Source organism: Lissotriton helveticus, chromosome 7, assembly GCF_964261635.1.
Source record: "Lissotriton helveticus chromosome 7, aLisHel1.1, whole genome shotgun sequence".
Classification (NCBI taxonomy): domain Eukaryota; kingdom Metazoa; phylum Chordata; class Amphibia; order Caudata; family Salamandridae; genus Lissotriton; species Lissotriton helveticus.
Window position 1 is genome coordinate 362,076,598 of NC_136068.1, and position 16,359 is coordinate 362,092,956.

At 44.4% G+C, this 16,359-nt stretch overlaps 1 protein-coding gene and 1 long non-coding RNA gene across 3 annotated transcripts in view; both read right to left on the bottom strand.

Annotated features, from left to right (window-relative positions):
- ITCH (itchy E3 ubiquitin protein ligase) overlaps positions 1-12,035 on the bottom strand; it is a 981,537-nt gene extending 969,502 nt beyond the window's left edge. The window contains exon 1 of one of the 2 annotated variants that reach the window (XM_078652175.1): positions 11,872-12,035. The gene's annotated coding sequence lies outside the window, so the exon portion shown is untranslated. Of the gene's footprint in view, positions 1-11,794 lie in introns of both variants that reach the window. The other variant, XM_078652176.1, reaches the window with a different exon arrangement.
- A 923-nt stretch (positions 12,036-12,958) lies between these two features.
- The window catches only part of LOC144766765 (uncharacterized), a 201,009-nt gene continuing 197,608 nt past the window's right edge, over positions 12,959-16,359 (bottom strand). The window contains exon 3 of the long non-coding RNA XR_013597917.1: positions 12,959-13,118. This is a non-coding gene — a long non-coding RNA (uncharacterized LOC144766765). The remainder of the gene's footprint in view (positions 13,119-16,359) is intronic.

Here is a 16,359-nt window from a genome sequence, read left to right on the forward strand (position 1 = left end):
CTCCTTGAAAAATGTTTTCAAAACATGGTCTATTGTGTACTCCGCAACATTTTCATTTGAATAGAAAAAGCAAAACTTGAACTTCAAGAAAAAGTATTGTGTTTCAACTGCCTTGAGCCAGGGAGAGGCAACACACACCTCTTGGGAAAGGTATCTGCTGAGAAGCAGAGCACTGTCATGCTAACATACAGCAGTAGCAGATCGCACACATGTACACAATGTCTACATTTCAGAGAACAGGTGTGTATACACAGTATGTCCACAACACACACGTATATTCTGCAGAGTGCAAAGTCCATATTCATACAGCATGCAAGTAATACACAAGTGCATTGTGTATAGAATACAGAGAAACCGTTTTTAGATCCAATATGCGCAGATCACACATGGGTTTAAGGTGCACAGAACGCATCTTTACATACAGTATAAGCAACATGACGGGAAGAAGAAAAAAAATAGCATCTCAATCAAAGCACCAAGAGCAAATGGACCATAATAAAGCTGAAGCAATCTGTACTCGGTCCATGCTCCAGACGAAAGAAGAGTAAGTTAAGCCAGAACACACTGGCCATTTAGAAGGCAGAAAATAAGAGTGACAATGAAGCCAACAAATGGTAAGTAAAGGTTGGGTCCCAAGCACGTTGTTGTATAGAATACCTTTTAAAAGTGAGAGGGCCTGCGCTGTCGCAGTGGAGACCAAAAAATTAGACTAGAAAATGAAAGTGTACAAAGCCATGAAAGAAAAAAAACCAAAAGGAGTGAGAGCAGAACATATGGAAAAGAGAATTCAGGAAACTAATAGAAGGGTGAGAGTTCAATGACCAGCTGGTGTTAACTTTGTTGCCAACCGCGAGTTGCTCAGCCTTCATTGTGTTTCTTAAGAAAGAGTTACTCCGGTTGGTTTGTGAACTTAACCGCATGCGTGCGGCATGATTTCCGCCCGTACGCTGGATTTTGCGGATTCGCATGTTACGTGACGAGCTGGGCTCGTCATGAGCGTGCGAGGAGGCTACCTCATGACGAGCCCAGCTCGTCATGAGCGTCGAAGGGGTTAAACGTCTGCTGAGAGCATTGATCACCACGAAGCAACATCACTGAAGGTCTAAGAACTGTCAAGAAGGTGCTAAACCTCAAGCATTATGCACTTTGTATTTAACAACTGAGTAGTGCATGCAACATGAATTCCATTCAACTCCAATAAATACTACAGATTCGAATGGTTGCAACACTTCCCTCACCTACTCTACCTCTCAGACACTGTGGACAAGGAGCTCAATTTCCAAACAGGAGATTGCAACAGATGCATAAATCTGAAAACTCATATTAACCCTTAAACACTTAACCTCATTTCTACATAGAGATTTCTTCAAAACAAGGTACCTTTTTGGCTAGTTGATTCGTGGAAAAGCTAAACAAACAAAGGAATTGGAATATTTCTATGCTGTTCCAGCCCTATCCCCAAATTACAAGTGTATGTAAGGAACTTTTATTTCCAGCAGCCCTATCTACTGGGTAGGATACCTTTAACACGCAGCATTTACCATGTGGCACCTTTACAATGCAAGTAAGTATCACGCAGGTCATTTTTTTGCGGGGGATAAAAGATACTTTACAACAGTGATCTTCATATAAAAATTATTTATGTCACTTTACTAGGTTTCGGGGTAGTTAAGATTCAGGGCTTGGTAGTAAGGGTTTTTAGGTTCAGAGATAGGTAAAAACGGCTCAGGGTATATATGTTACCTCATTTTAGAAGAAAAAATATGCCTTTTTACATTACAAAGAGAGGAGGTGGTCTCTACCCCCCCCCCCCATTTAAGTAGTTGGAATGAATATATACACACAGACTGAATTTCTGAGTGGAGACGGAGTTACCTGATTTAAGTGAGGCCACTGTTGGAAAATAGGAGGGCTGCCTGGTTGCTGTTCATTTTGAAGACATTTTGAGGCGGCCACGGTTTGTAGGAGTATTGAATTGACACTTGCACATTCCAGAATGGAGATACTATTGACTATTGCTGAGGGTGTGTTTAAATGATGGAAAGTCAGATAACCTCAAGCTTAGAACTGCAGAATTATCGTCTTCTATATTGCACAGGATACTGTATCACTCTAGCCAACATGAAATTGATTTCTTTAAGGCAAAATGATGATATGTACTTGTGGGATTACTGAAAGAAACGAGATTCTGCAAAAGGCTAAAATGGAAGGATTGTGTCGATGGAAGAACTGTGCAATCACAATGCATTATGGATACTGTGGTCCGCAAAACGATAATGCGATATATCAGTGACAATGACTTTGATAATGCCGATTAGTGGAGGTATTTTTGATTCATAGAGATCGAAGTACTAATCATTGTAAACATTCACAGATTACAAATGTATTTATGAGCCATCACAACATATTTATTTTCATTGTGGCTAACTGAATCCATTTGAAGTCCCTCTTTAGTGTCGATGCATCCTATATTGAAAAGGAGAGAAACTGACCACTCTACATTTACATATGATTAAGACCCAGAGGGGTTCTTAACGCATCACGGTTGATGATGTACTCTCTGCAAAACAGGATATTTACTTTTAACTGACTGGTGGGCTCATGATCGATAGATATTCTCCAGTGCCTGAATGAACTAGAATGCTAAAAAATGTTTTACTTATGACAAATCAAAGCTGTAAAACCTAAAAAGCATTTTCTTTGAAAATGAATAAAATGAGGTGGTTCCTTTTGTCAAAGAAATTATGGTTATGGCTCAAGAAAGCAAATGGAGGACACATTGTCTAAGTCTTCTCAAATATCTTTCTCATTCATTTCAGTAAAACATTCTGACATAGAGAGTGAAACATGCACTTTCACCAGCAGAGGCAACCTGTCAGACAACTCCCTAGTAGTCAACAGCAGTTTCCAACAGTGGTCTAATGAACATCTGAAGATCTAACATTCTGTATTTATGACAAACATCTGGCACACCTGAAGCCATCCCAATGGAACCAAAGCTGTAAAATGTGAAGTATTGCCATTATAAATTAACAGAAATTATGGTTAGTTCTCTAGAAAGCTAAATTTAGGTCACATTTTCTATGAGTTCACAAATATCTTCCGAATTAATTTCAGAAAAATATTCAGACATGCAAAGTCAGACATATTTCTAAGAGTAGAGCTGTTAGTTAACTCCCTAGTTATCAACTTCAGTGTTGCCACAGAGTTCTTATGAACAAGTAGATCGCTAACATTTTGTATTCAGGACAAAAGGGAGGCAGTCTTTAATGGCATGTTAAATTACATCATTGATGACTTCTCAAACAGGGAGTCGCGCAAGTTCCAGTCCCAGCCAAAGAATGGGACAACCATGCCCAACTTCCTAAACTCTGAGACAGTCTGTTGGATTGAACAAGTGCGTCGCTCCACCTGATGGGGTACAAAAGGGGGTGGTGATGGACGGAGCATATGAATCAATCAAACACTCACACCCAGTCAAAAGATCTGGGTTTAATCCATCACCGTTCTTTAGCCCACTCTGCCACCCCAGTTCAGACATGGCTATATGCAAATCAGTCTGACCCTGTGCCTCATGGGAACAGTCCAGCCCGAACTGCCAAGCAATGTCTTCCCTGGACCGGAAACAAGCTTACTCCTTTCCATTGCCTGGTCCTTTGGTACATTGGAGTGCTCCCCTAGGTAGCACTGCTTAGAAGCGTAGCCACAGATAATTTTGAGGAGCCTACTTTAGGCTGTGACTAAGTCAGAGGTCATGTCAAACACATTGAGTACTTCTCGCGTGGCTCATCACATCCCAGCACCCCAACATTTCCCCTCAAAGCTCCTATGATACAACAGAGCAATGTAGGCCTCAACATTGCACACACCAGAGGGTGACCAGAGAAGGCAAATATTGCCCCTCTGCGTGGCGGAGGCCAGGTAGAACGGGGTATGTTTCAAGTATTTCTCTACATCTGTAGCACTGGTCATCCTGCTTGGGGTGGGCACACAGCATCCAGGTAGGCAGCTCAACTACTTTAATCTCCAATGTAGGACTAGCTTGACCATGGATGGGACTCTGGTAGTCCTTGATTTTTAACAGGATAACTGTCGCAGTTACAAAGAAGACAGGCATCAGGCCACCATTCTCAAGCCATATTGTGGTGGAACCCATTAAAGTAACAAGTATATCCAGTTGGAGAGGGCAACCTGAGAGGGCCATGGCATTAAGAGAATGGAGCTTTCCTTCCCTCTCAAGGATTGGCTCTGCCCATCCTCAAAACATGTTGAGGGGCAATACATGCAGCTTTAAGGACAGATCTAGAGATTTTCTGCGAGGACCCTCTGCTGACAGAAGGGACCTGCTGCTGCAGGTTTAGCCCTCAATCATTATCTGCATCAGGATGAGCAGTAAGAAGTCTAACAAGGGACAGGACCTTCCCTGCCTGCAAAGTCACACCTGTCACTGCACACTGCTCTACGAGGCATTCCATTGCCTCTTGATCTTAGAATCATCCAGCATACAACTGCTGATGCGCATTAAACTGCATGCTCTTCAGCCCTTTTTCCACTTCTAACATGGATAACCTTAGGGATGAGTAAACTCTGACATTGCCAATGTGTTTGACCACGGAAAAAGGTAAACTTGGCAATGCAGAAAAGGGGTGTCACTGCACTCTACTCTGCATCACTCAAATCTACGCCACTTAATTCGACTCCTGTCTACTCTAGATTGCTCTACTCTATGCCAATGCACTCTACCCCACACTACTCCACTATGTACCGCTGCACTCATCGCCACTGCACTCTACAGCATTTCACTCTAATCTGAAACAATCTACTCTACACAACTCTATTCCTCTCTGCACCATTCCACTCCATGCCACTGCATTCTACCCTGTGCCACTCTACTGTAGTCTATACCACTCTACTCTATTGCACTACACACCACTTTACTCAAAACCAATACACTCCACGCCAATCTAAACTACTGTTCACCACTGAACTCTATGGCTCTGCACTCTACACCTCTACTCTGCACCACTCTACTTTATGCCCGTGCACTCTACTATGTGCCTCTGCACTCTACGCCTCTGCACTCTACGCCTCTGCACCACTCCATTCTACCCCAATTGCATACGGTCACTCTACTCTGCAAGACTGCACTCTACTCCACTCTACCGTGCACCACTCCTCTCTACGTTACTGCACTCTACCCCAATGCACTCTACACCACTTTACTCAAAGACAATGTATTATACGCCAATCTACTCTGCAACACTGTACTTTTCGCCACTTAACTAATGTCCTCTCTGCGACACTCCACTGCATTCTAAGATGCTCTGCTCCATTAAACTCTGTTTAACTTACTGTATGACACTACTGCACACCACTCCACAACACTCTACTCCACTCTATGCCATTCGACACTACTCCACTCTACGACGCTCTACGCCACTACACTGCACTCTATTCTACAACACACTATACCACTATACTACACCGCTCTACGCCACTATGACATTCCACTCTCAAACACTACTCCACTCTATGCCACAGCACAATTTACTCCACTCTGCGTCACTCTAATCCACAATACTCTAGTCCACTATATACTACTCAACACTACGCCCTTCCACTTTATGACACTCTACTCACTCCACAACACTTTACACCACTTTACGCCCGCCACACCATGACACTACACTTCATGACACTCAACTCTATACCACTCTAAGACTCTCTACGCCGCTTCATAACACTCTTCTCTCTTCCACTTTACGACACCCTGCTCCACTATCATTTACCCCACTAACTTTAACCATGCTGAACAGCAGCCAAACTGGTGTACAACATGGCTAAGATATACTGGCAAAGTGAATAGCTCCTCAATAGGCGAAATCCAATAGCATTGCCAATGCGTGTTTCCTTCAAGTATGTTCCTAGTCAAGAGCTCTGCCTGATAGCCCAGCCCATCCCTTCTCTTTCACAGCAGAGAGCACACCCAACAATTTACCAGTTCCACAGGGTTTGTAAGCAGCTATTCTCAAAACTCCGCTAGAGGTACCTTATTTAGGTACACCATGTTTTAGCTCTGGACTCCTTATTACATCTCGACAGTCTTCTAAAGTGCCAAACCCTTCTATCACTCACCGCTGACTTTGAGTAAACTTTCTTCACTTTAAGCGGGCCGGAGTGATTACTTCAACCTTTATTAGTTTGAATATCAAGTCTGACCGTTATCTAAAACCTGGTACCAAGCGTAAGTGTTTCACATCATGTTTCTTGTTGTAAAACTCTTTATACACTCTTTGCACCTTCACTAAGTTACCCCTGACAACAGAGGGAGACCCTTTGCTCTGTACCTTCATATTCATCCATGCAGTGGTGTCCTTGGTAAATGGTTCTTTTCCCCTCAAAGTCCTTAAGGGACTGTAACCAGTCACGATAGGAGTGATTCTGTACGCCCATATTATGCTTCCCAACTCTTTTTCCCCAATCCAGGCCAGATTTAGTGATAGCTTGCACACTACCCATCATCACTATTAAATTGTTCCACAGAACAATTTCGGGCAGAATGACAAAGCAGAGTCTGTTTGCCTTTAAAGCCATTCCTGGACAGAAATTTCACCAACTTGTCAGCAATAAATTGTGGACCCTTGTCACTCAACAAGGATATGGGAATTCCCTCCCTCAAGAACATTTTCTCTAGGAAGGAAACTACGGTAGTCATATTTACCTTATTGCAAACTTCAAACCACAGCAATCTGGAGTACAGGTCCAAGAGAACAATTACGTATTCTAGACACCCCACAAGTCTAAAATTGGCCGAAGCCTACAATACTCTACCCCTCCCAGAGATTTTCCAGACACTTGGCATTTCCTAGAGAAGGTCGGAAAACTGACAGATATTTATACGAATTAACACAATAAGCATTAGCTCTTGCACACCTATATGCATATACATCTGGCCACCAATATGAGATCTTCACTCTTCTCTTCAATTTGACTAGCCCAAAACATTTCCTTCTCAATCACAGAAAATGTCTGCTCAGCAGGATACAAGAAATGAGACGCCCATGCCACAGTCCACTTAGAGGGATTAGCAGAAATCTGTGTAATACAGCACCTAGTCCCGTGCCACTGGCATCAGTCGTCACACACCACAACACTGCATTCACTAGTATCAAACCCTTGTAAAGGGACTGTAGCACAAATATCCTGTTTAATAGTTTCAAAGTCCTTATGCAATTCTTCACTCCACAAACTCTTGCCGCTCCTTAAATAATTGTCTTAATCCTCACACATTTGGAAGAAAATTCTAATAATAAAAAGAAAAAATGATCTGACCTCCTCCTTGGAAGATGGTATTGATGTGTTGCTAATAGAGTTATTAATGTTCCTTTTTGGAGAAATACCCTCTCTACCAACTTTACTGACCAAATGGCGTACTTGCACTTCCTCGGTTCAGCAGTCAACCCCCTTAGCAGCTAGTCTTTCTAAAACCAACTTCAACCTGTGGTCATGTTCTTGTTTGTCTCTACCATTAATGAGTATATTATCTTGTAAGTAAGTTACACCTTTGAGGTCCTTACATAACAAATGGATTAGACACTGGAACACAGCTGCAGTCAACGCAAGACCGAATGCTATGCGACAAATCAGTAACACCCAAATGGTGTGATGAATGAGGGTAAACTTCTGCTAGACTGGTGATGTGGAATCTGGTGATAAGCAGACGTTAGACCGATTGTGGAAAACCACTAGACACCTTTAGTTGTTGCCAAAAGCTCATTGATCCAGGAAGTGGACACTTATCCACCGCGATGTTTTTGTTGAGATCCCTAAGATCAATCCACAATCTTATCTGCTTGTTGAACTTTCGAGCTACAACCAAGGGTGCCAACTATTCTGCACTTCACACTGGTTCAATAATTCCATTTCTCTCCAATGTATCTCACTGTTCCATCACAACCTCTCTCACACTCGGAATATATTTCTCACTTTATGAGACACTGGTTCCGCATACTCCTTCAACACGATCCTCTGCATAAATCCATCCCACACAGAACACTGCACAATAGTATACAATGAACCTGAGTACGTAACAATTTGTATACCCACTCCGCCAATCCTCATCCAACATGATTATTTCTTCGTAGCAATGCTATCAATTTCCATCAATGCTCAGGATGCTGTCATCACACAGCAACTCGTTCTCCACCTCATGCTCCATATCAGGATTATCCATCATAAATTTCATAGTGGCACTTCCATTCCTTTTCCTACAGACCTCCGCGAAATGACTGGTGAGCCCAGAATAAGAACATTTGGACCTTAACGCCGGGCAGTTTTTGTCTAGTTAAATGTCTCTTATTGCAACCCCTGAAACAAGTTGGACGCTTGTCACTTTTAGAATTGTCATTTACAGATTAGTGACAAAGCTCTTCCCAGGTGGTTTCCACTTCATCTCCCCACCCGATGGACTTAAAACATTACTGACACGTATTCTACTTCCTCCTTGCTTTAATGCAGCTTTAGCACCCTTTTTGGACATCTCTGCCTTTTTTTGAAAATGGCAATAATGTCATGTAATAAAGCATCACCACACATCCAGAACTTCTCTTGAATACTAGAATTATTAGCATGCATAATGATTTGGTCCCGAATTAATTAATCATGCAAGGGAACAAACTTGCATGAAATTGTGAACTTCCTTAGTGCAGATGTGTACCCTCACACTGTTTCAGTTTTTACTTTGCTTCCGTTGAAAAAATGTTTATCTGTCAATGGCTGTGCAGACAGCAGGTTGGTAGTAGCAGTCTAAATCCTATAACGTATCCTTAAACACATCTGTTTCTGCACATATTCTTGTCTTCTTTTCCATCTGACTAAATACACCTTAACCTTCTGGACCCAAACTGTGCAATAAACTTTTTTCACATGGGGTTTGTGATTAGAGCGTTCCGATGAGGGTGTGCGCATCACCAATAGATAAGCTGAAGAGTTCCGATGAGGGTGTGCGCAACACCAAGGGATATGCTGAAGAGTTCCAATGAGGGTGTGTGCATCACCGATAGATACGCCTCAGAGGTGCCACAGCCGCAACCCCTGTGGAGTGCAAGTCTCTGTTGCTGTTGTGTTCACTGAAAAACATATTGTACTAGGAAGAGCATTAACAAACAGCCAAGTCCAGGGAGGAACGTATTGTACAAGGCAGCAGTTTTAACAAGCACATGGGCCTCAATTGTGTACCATGCCAACGTTTATCGCGTGATCCTTCAGTTGAGTAGCATGAGGAACGAGCTCACTGCGAGACTTGCGGAACGTGCACTAAGCAGTTGAGGTCACAGAAAATGGGCGGCTCATTTGACGTGCATGTGCTAAGTGGCCTACAACCCCCACTCCACGGCCAAAACTTTGCCCGAACTCACATTCAACCAAAATTCTTTGAGTACACTCTGGCTCGCCAAGTGGTGCGGACACAGTCAAAATCCCCCACTCTTCCCTCCACCTGCAACACCGGCGTCCCCCTTGCTTACTCTCTCACCATGGACACCACACGGATTCTTCAGTGAATGGCAGGAACAAAGGTAGGATCCTTGTCACCAAATTTGTAGAGTGATGAAACCATATTGGTAGGAAAGATGTTTATTGAAAGAGCAAGCAGGAGGCGCTGTTATGCCTCCCAGTACTGCTTACAACTGTCAACCTTCTAACCAAATTACATTCTAGAACCAACACCGTGGCAACCAGTTGTCCTGGATAAAGGTAGCAATTGTGGACACAGTAAGTATCAGTAACACTGCATTTTGAAAAATCATCAAACATCCAAAACTCAGAAACCAAGAAAACTCAAAGAAAGTAGTTTATATAAATATTCAGAATGTGGCAAGCGGGGCAGTTGCAAAGATTATCAGAATCTAACACCTTTCTGTGGCTAGGAGTAAGTGCCAAGATAATGTTTACAACAGGGGACTCAGTGTACAAAAGTGTGTACGCTAAGAAATCATTTCAACAAGGGATAATCAATAGCTACGCTCCCTTGCCAAATCTGAGATTTATAAGCAAGCACCTTCTAATAGTTGCCGAAACAGGAAACTCACAATAAGGGACGAGGTACACAAGGTATAGTGACTGTGAATGCGGAACGCATAAATAATCATATTTACAAAAAAGTTGTAGTTTTAATTTGCCTGTCTGACATTTTTCATCCCAAACAGTACTTAGAAAGCTCAGGGTTTTAGCGTTTCTTAACTACTTAAACACGTGTTATTTCTTTGTAGTGACTGAAAAGCAAAGCCGTAAAATAACACTTATCCTCTCCTGAGCATCTATTACAGCCTTCCACTGCCTCGTGCATCCAATAAAATAAGGGGATCTTCAAGAAGCCGATTTTGTTGTTCTTACATACATAGGCTGCTTTGGCAAAACTCAACCGCCTCTAAAAAAGGGCCTGTCTGCAGCCAGCTGATACGGTTTGTTTACTTTCCTTGGCACTTAAAAGGCACAGCAAAGTCTTAAATAACGTCATAACATATACACTGCAACCACTTTGAGCGGACAGGCCTGAAAGGAAGCATCCCATTTGAAGTGGCAACCATAAGTATATCTTACAAACTAGGACATCCCGTGATCTGCCTTCAAATGCTATGCGGTGAGAAGGCTTCCACCCATTTAAGGGCCCGGCCCTCTTTATGCCCTGCGTTACCAAATGGGGCTGGCTGAAGTCGAAACGTAGATGACTGGCCAACAAAAGTAGAATAAGCCACTTCAAAAAGTAGGACTGATACCCTACAAACTGGAAAAAATACACCTCCTACTCATAAACGAGGGCGGGCGGGGCGTAGCTGAATGCCGGCTGTAACCTGGGGCGTGATGTTTATCTAAAGACATGGGCATATTTGCGAACTGGTTTCTTAAATTAATTGAGGTTAGCCTTGCATAGAGACAAATCAAAATGTAGAACATGAGAGATCGCTAACTTCCATTTTAGGGAGAAGGGAGTTAGAAGTATGGTTACATTACGGATTCCGGGGCTGTCAGAATCGACGTTAGAATTTAGAAGTTTAATGAAAATTAATAGGCTTTTCTAGCTTCTCATGTTTAATTTTTGGAGGTCCCAAAGCTTTGAAACGGGTGCAATGTATGCATATTGTGCTTTTTTAAACAAATGGCTTGAGTATGTACATTAGGCCTCTCATGAATGAGCTATCAAAGTCTGAGTACTGTTTCAAAACAAAACGTAAGTTATCTGTTAATTAATTACAGCTACCGTATTTCTCTCTGGTAAAAGATTCAGGTGCACCCTTAAAAGGACACAAAACAGCCTTTCTTCAAACTAACAGCCTTTCTTCAAGCTATCTTAATGAGAGACAGACTTGTCATCTCTTAGACTGAAAACAATTCCTGTAAAACTTGTCTGGAGAAACAATTTGTAATAGTACAATCGTACGAGACAAGTGGTGGACAAAGGAGGGGGTACCAAGTAGGACACTAGAACTCAAGACGTTTGTCCGCCAGATCAAGGGAACCCGCTTAGCCTTTGACACTGGACTGCAGTAATGAACCAGAGAGATAACTACTCTCACTGTGGACAGTGTGGACTGTGAGGGGTATCCACTGACCCTGGGTCAGACAATGCAGGAAGAAGGTGTGGTGAGCCACCCACTGTACCTGTGACAACACTTGACTAGACTAGGGCCAGAGATCAGCCCACTGGACACACCCCCAACAGTGCACCCCCATACCACCAAAAAGTTCGCCGAGACTCTAGCTAACACTGACAGCCCACCACAATGGCAGTCCACACCTGCTGTAATAGTCCCTGAGTTGCAGCAGCTAAGCGAGCGCCACTACCGCAAGGACGAGCAGTGAGCAGTCCCTTACCTGCCCGCGGCCCCTGCAATCCTCTCCGAAGATGGCGGCAGCCCGTCTAAGCAGTTCCCGGGGTGGAGCAGAGCAAGAGACAGCCGACAACAACCGGAACACCGCGCACGCGCATCACAGAAGGTTAAGGTGCGTGCGACATCGGAGACTACCAATACACTCCCAGCTTTCTGACTACCCACGTGACCGGAAACGAACTGTGCATCTGTCATCCTTGGCATTCACGTGACATTGCATAGGACTACACTTCCCAGCAGCATATGTGATAAGAAGTGGAATGCAGAAATACGACTGCATAGTGTTTGTTTCCCTGATAGCGAAGTAACCTTTTGGCGTTCTTCGCAGCAACTCGTCTTGACGGCACAGGCAAAGTTTGTATTCTATTGGGTAATTGCGGCTCGATTTGCAAGCTACCGTTTTGGAGCGTGCCCGGCAGTGTGTACACTACAAGTCCTAAAAGAAAGGGGGAGGGGGAACTAACCAATTTAGGCAGTATGCTGAGTGATATAATGGCACGTGACATCATCACAAGAAGTGACATCGGATCTTAAGACCTCACACATACGTTTAACATGGGTGGCTATCATGAAAACATTTGAGTTCTGCCTGATCTTGCATCGGGTTTCGTTACTTTTTTGGCACATCCTGAAGCAAAATCTCATTTGTTAAATATTGTAATATATTTAACAAATGAGATTTTGCTTCGAGATGCGCCAAAAAAGTAACGAAACCCCGATGCAAAATCAGGGCTTTAACTTATACATTTATTTTTTATAACCCTGCCACAAAGACATTGGCAACGAGGAGACTCATAGCTGTAAATCTGTTCTGCTTAATTGGTGTCAAAGTCTGCATTTTAAAATATCCCATGGGATCAAAAATTAGCTAGCATTTGCGCCAAGAATTTTCAATTCTATTAAGGACACAGAGGCGAGGATTATGCTTCTCTTTCATTTACTGTAAAACTCACAGCAGCCAATAAACATACAGTTTAGTAAAGTTAAACTACATTAACCATGATGCTTGGCCCAAGCCACGCCTCCTTAGCCCTACAAGAGTCCCAGCTTCCTCTTTCTTTGCACGAACATGCAGCATAAGTTCAATATAAAAGTCTTATAGAAACTCCAACATGGAATAACACGGAATCACTTCCAACTCCAGAAAATCTCCAACATGAGATAGTGGGGAACAGCGTTCCAACTGCAATCCTCAGTAGAAGAGACGTCACTCCTTTTTCTTGTCAGAACCTGGAACAAAGATAAAGAACCCGTAATGCCTGTATAAACAGAATCAATCATAACAACGGGTGGGTAAGCATGATCATAACATGACATAGCCGGGTGGGATAATCCTCGCCTCCGTGTCCTTAATAGAATTGAAAATTCTTGGCGCGAATGCTAGCTAATTTTTGATTATATTACAGGACCGGAGGCTTCAGATTATGCTAGTTTAACGCTGAATCAAAGACAACAGAAGTAATATCTCCCACCGGCTTATAGTAGAATTGTTTGAATGTCGACTCAGACGACCAATCAGCACAATGCATAATAGCACCCCTCACAGAGTGCGCCCCAAACAGTTGAACATCAACACCCGACTCTCTCATGATAAACTTAAGCCATCTGGCAATAGTGGCCGAGGACACAGGTTTAAAAGGTTTCTGTACCGCAATCAAAAGTTGCGTAACCCCAGTCGGCCTTAAGGAACGAGTACACTCCTCGTATGCTTTCAAGCATTGGACAACACAAAGTTTAGCATTACTATGAAAGGCATTATATTCAATCATTCTAGACATAGTTTTTGTGTGGCCTGTAATAGTAAAGGAAACTCCCTCCGGAGTGAATACTCTACCTGCAAGATCCAGCGCCCGCACATCCGAAGATCTCCTGCATGCTGACAAACATAAAAGCATAGCGAGCTTGGCTGACAACTGCTTCCTAGAAAGCAAGTCATTAGAAGGCCAACTATCAAGAAGTTTGATGACCAGAGAAACATCCCACAGCCCCGAATACTTAGGCTTGGGAGGGTTCGCAACACAAATCCCTTTGAGGAGTTTGCACACCAAGGGGTGAACTCCCACTGGCTTCCCATCAATGTGGGAGTGCCCCGCGGAAATAGCAGACCGGAAGTTGTTCACCGATCTGTAGGCTAAACCGCCGGCTGCCTTTTCAGACAAAAAATTCACGACATGTGAAAGGCCTGCCCCCACGGGATCCAATTCCCGTTCCACGCACCAACATAACCATCCCTTCCAGGCTGAAGAATACCTTTTTTCTCGTGGAAGGGGCCCAAGCCTGTTTGATGAAATCATTAGCTGTTCCTGAAACGCCAGGCAAGTTCCACTGTTGCCTGAAAGCCTCCATGCCATCAACATTAGACGCTGTGACAGGATCAATGGATGTTGTTCCTGTAGAGGTCCCAGGAGAAGGGACTCTGACCAGGGTAACATCCTGGGAAGGTCGCAGCACAGCCCCAGCAAGGTCGGGAACCAAGGTTGCGACTTCCACAGAGCAGTCACCAGGATCACCTCCGCTTTCTGTTTGAGAATGTAGGACGCCACTCGTGGGATGAGAAGGAAGGGTGGAAACGCATAGTTCACTGTCCCCGTCCAGTCCTGTAGAAAGGCATCCGTTGCTGCCGCCGCTGGGTCCGGCCTCCAGCTGAAGAATCTGGGCAGCTGGCTGTTCAGCCTGGATGCAAATAAGTCGATCTGGCAAGGACCCCAGAGGTCCTGCAGCCAGTGAAACATCTCGGGAAGCAGCTGCCAATCGCTGTAATCCCTCAAGTGTCTCGAGTTCCAGTCCGCTACCACATTGGACTGCCCCGGTAAGTACTCTGCTATAACCGTGATCTGACGGTTGAAGCAGTATTGCCAAAATTCCTTGGCTACCTGTACCAGCATGGAGGATCTTGTCCCTCCCAGCTTGTTTATATATCGAACCGCCGAGACGTTGTCCATTCTGAGAAGAATGCAGCACGACGTCTGATGAGGTGAGAGTGTTTTGATAGCGAAGGATCCTGCTAGAAGTTCCAAGCAATTTATGTGCAACTCTAGCTCTTGAGGAGACCACCGTCCTCCTGTTGAAACAGCGCCACAGCGCGCCCCCCAGCCCCAACGGCTGGCGTCGGATTCTATGACCACCTCGGGAAGGGAACCGAAAATGGCTCTGCCGTTCCAAGCTTCTACATGGTGCAACCACCATTGCATCTTGTCCCTTACCTCTTGTGACAACGGCACTAGGTCTGAATAAGCCAGCCCTTTTTGGAGGTGCTGGATCTTCAATCTCTGCAGGGCCCTGTAATGAAGGGGCCCCAGAAATATCGCCTGAACGGACGACGCCAAAAGGCCTACTATCCTGGCGACCGTCCGGAGAGAGACCATCTGATTGTTGAGAAGAGATCTGATCTCCTTCCTTATATCCTTCAGTTTCGATTTCGGAAGACTCAACTGAGCCATCTGCGAACTGATCACAAACCCCAGAAAGTCCGTCATTTGTGACGGTATCAAGGCGGATTTTGGTTTATTACAAATCCTAGATTTTGGAGCAACAAAATAGTTGTCTGCAGATGTTGCGACACTAGATCCGGGCTTTGAGCCATGATCAGGATGTCGTCCAGGTAAATTATCAACCGAATGCCCTGTTCTCGGAGTTGGGAGACCACCGGCTTCATCACCTTGGTGAAGCACCAAGGAGCCAAGGAAAGCCCGAAAGGAAGGGCCGAGTATTCGAACCATCGTCCGTTCCACTGAAATTGTAGGAAGCGGCGATGAGGTGGATAGATGGGAATAGATAGGTAGGCGTCCTTGAGATCCAAACGGACCATCCAGTCGCCCTGCCGAAGCAGATCTGCCAACAGATGGATGCCCACCATCTTGAAATGGTTGTACACTAGAAAGTAATTGAACTCCCTCAAATTTAACACCAGTCTGTGACCTCCTCCCTTCTTCTGAACTAGGAAGATATTGCTGCAAAACCCGCGTGGATCGTGATCGCACACTGCTATAGCGTGTTTGTGAAGCAATTCCTCTATCTCGCTGTCTATAAAGGCTCTCTCTTGTTGGGAAAAATGGAGAGTTCTCGGACCTCTCATCTGTGTGGGAGTCTGGTAGAACTCTAGCTGAAAACCCCGTACAGTTTGTAAGACCCACGCATCCTGGGACAGAAGAGCCCAATTGTGAATGAAGTGTCTTGTGCAACCCTCCAGTGGAATGGGAAAATAATCGATTGCACTCACCTGCGGAATTCTGGGCGTGGAAGCCTGCTCTGTTTCCACCTCCTTGGAATCTGCCTCTGTTGAATCTGCCTCGTGTGGGGTAGAAAGTACCACCTCTGGTCGAGTCCCAGTCACCTCGACCTCTACCGAAATCGCCTCTGGGGGGACCTTGGTTGGCGAAGCGGCCTGGCGAGCGTCCCCGACCTCGTCCGGCCCTGTTGAAAACCTGCTGGTGGAACACCCGCTTGATTCCTGTTTGAGCTTTGTCTAGTG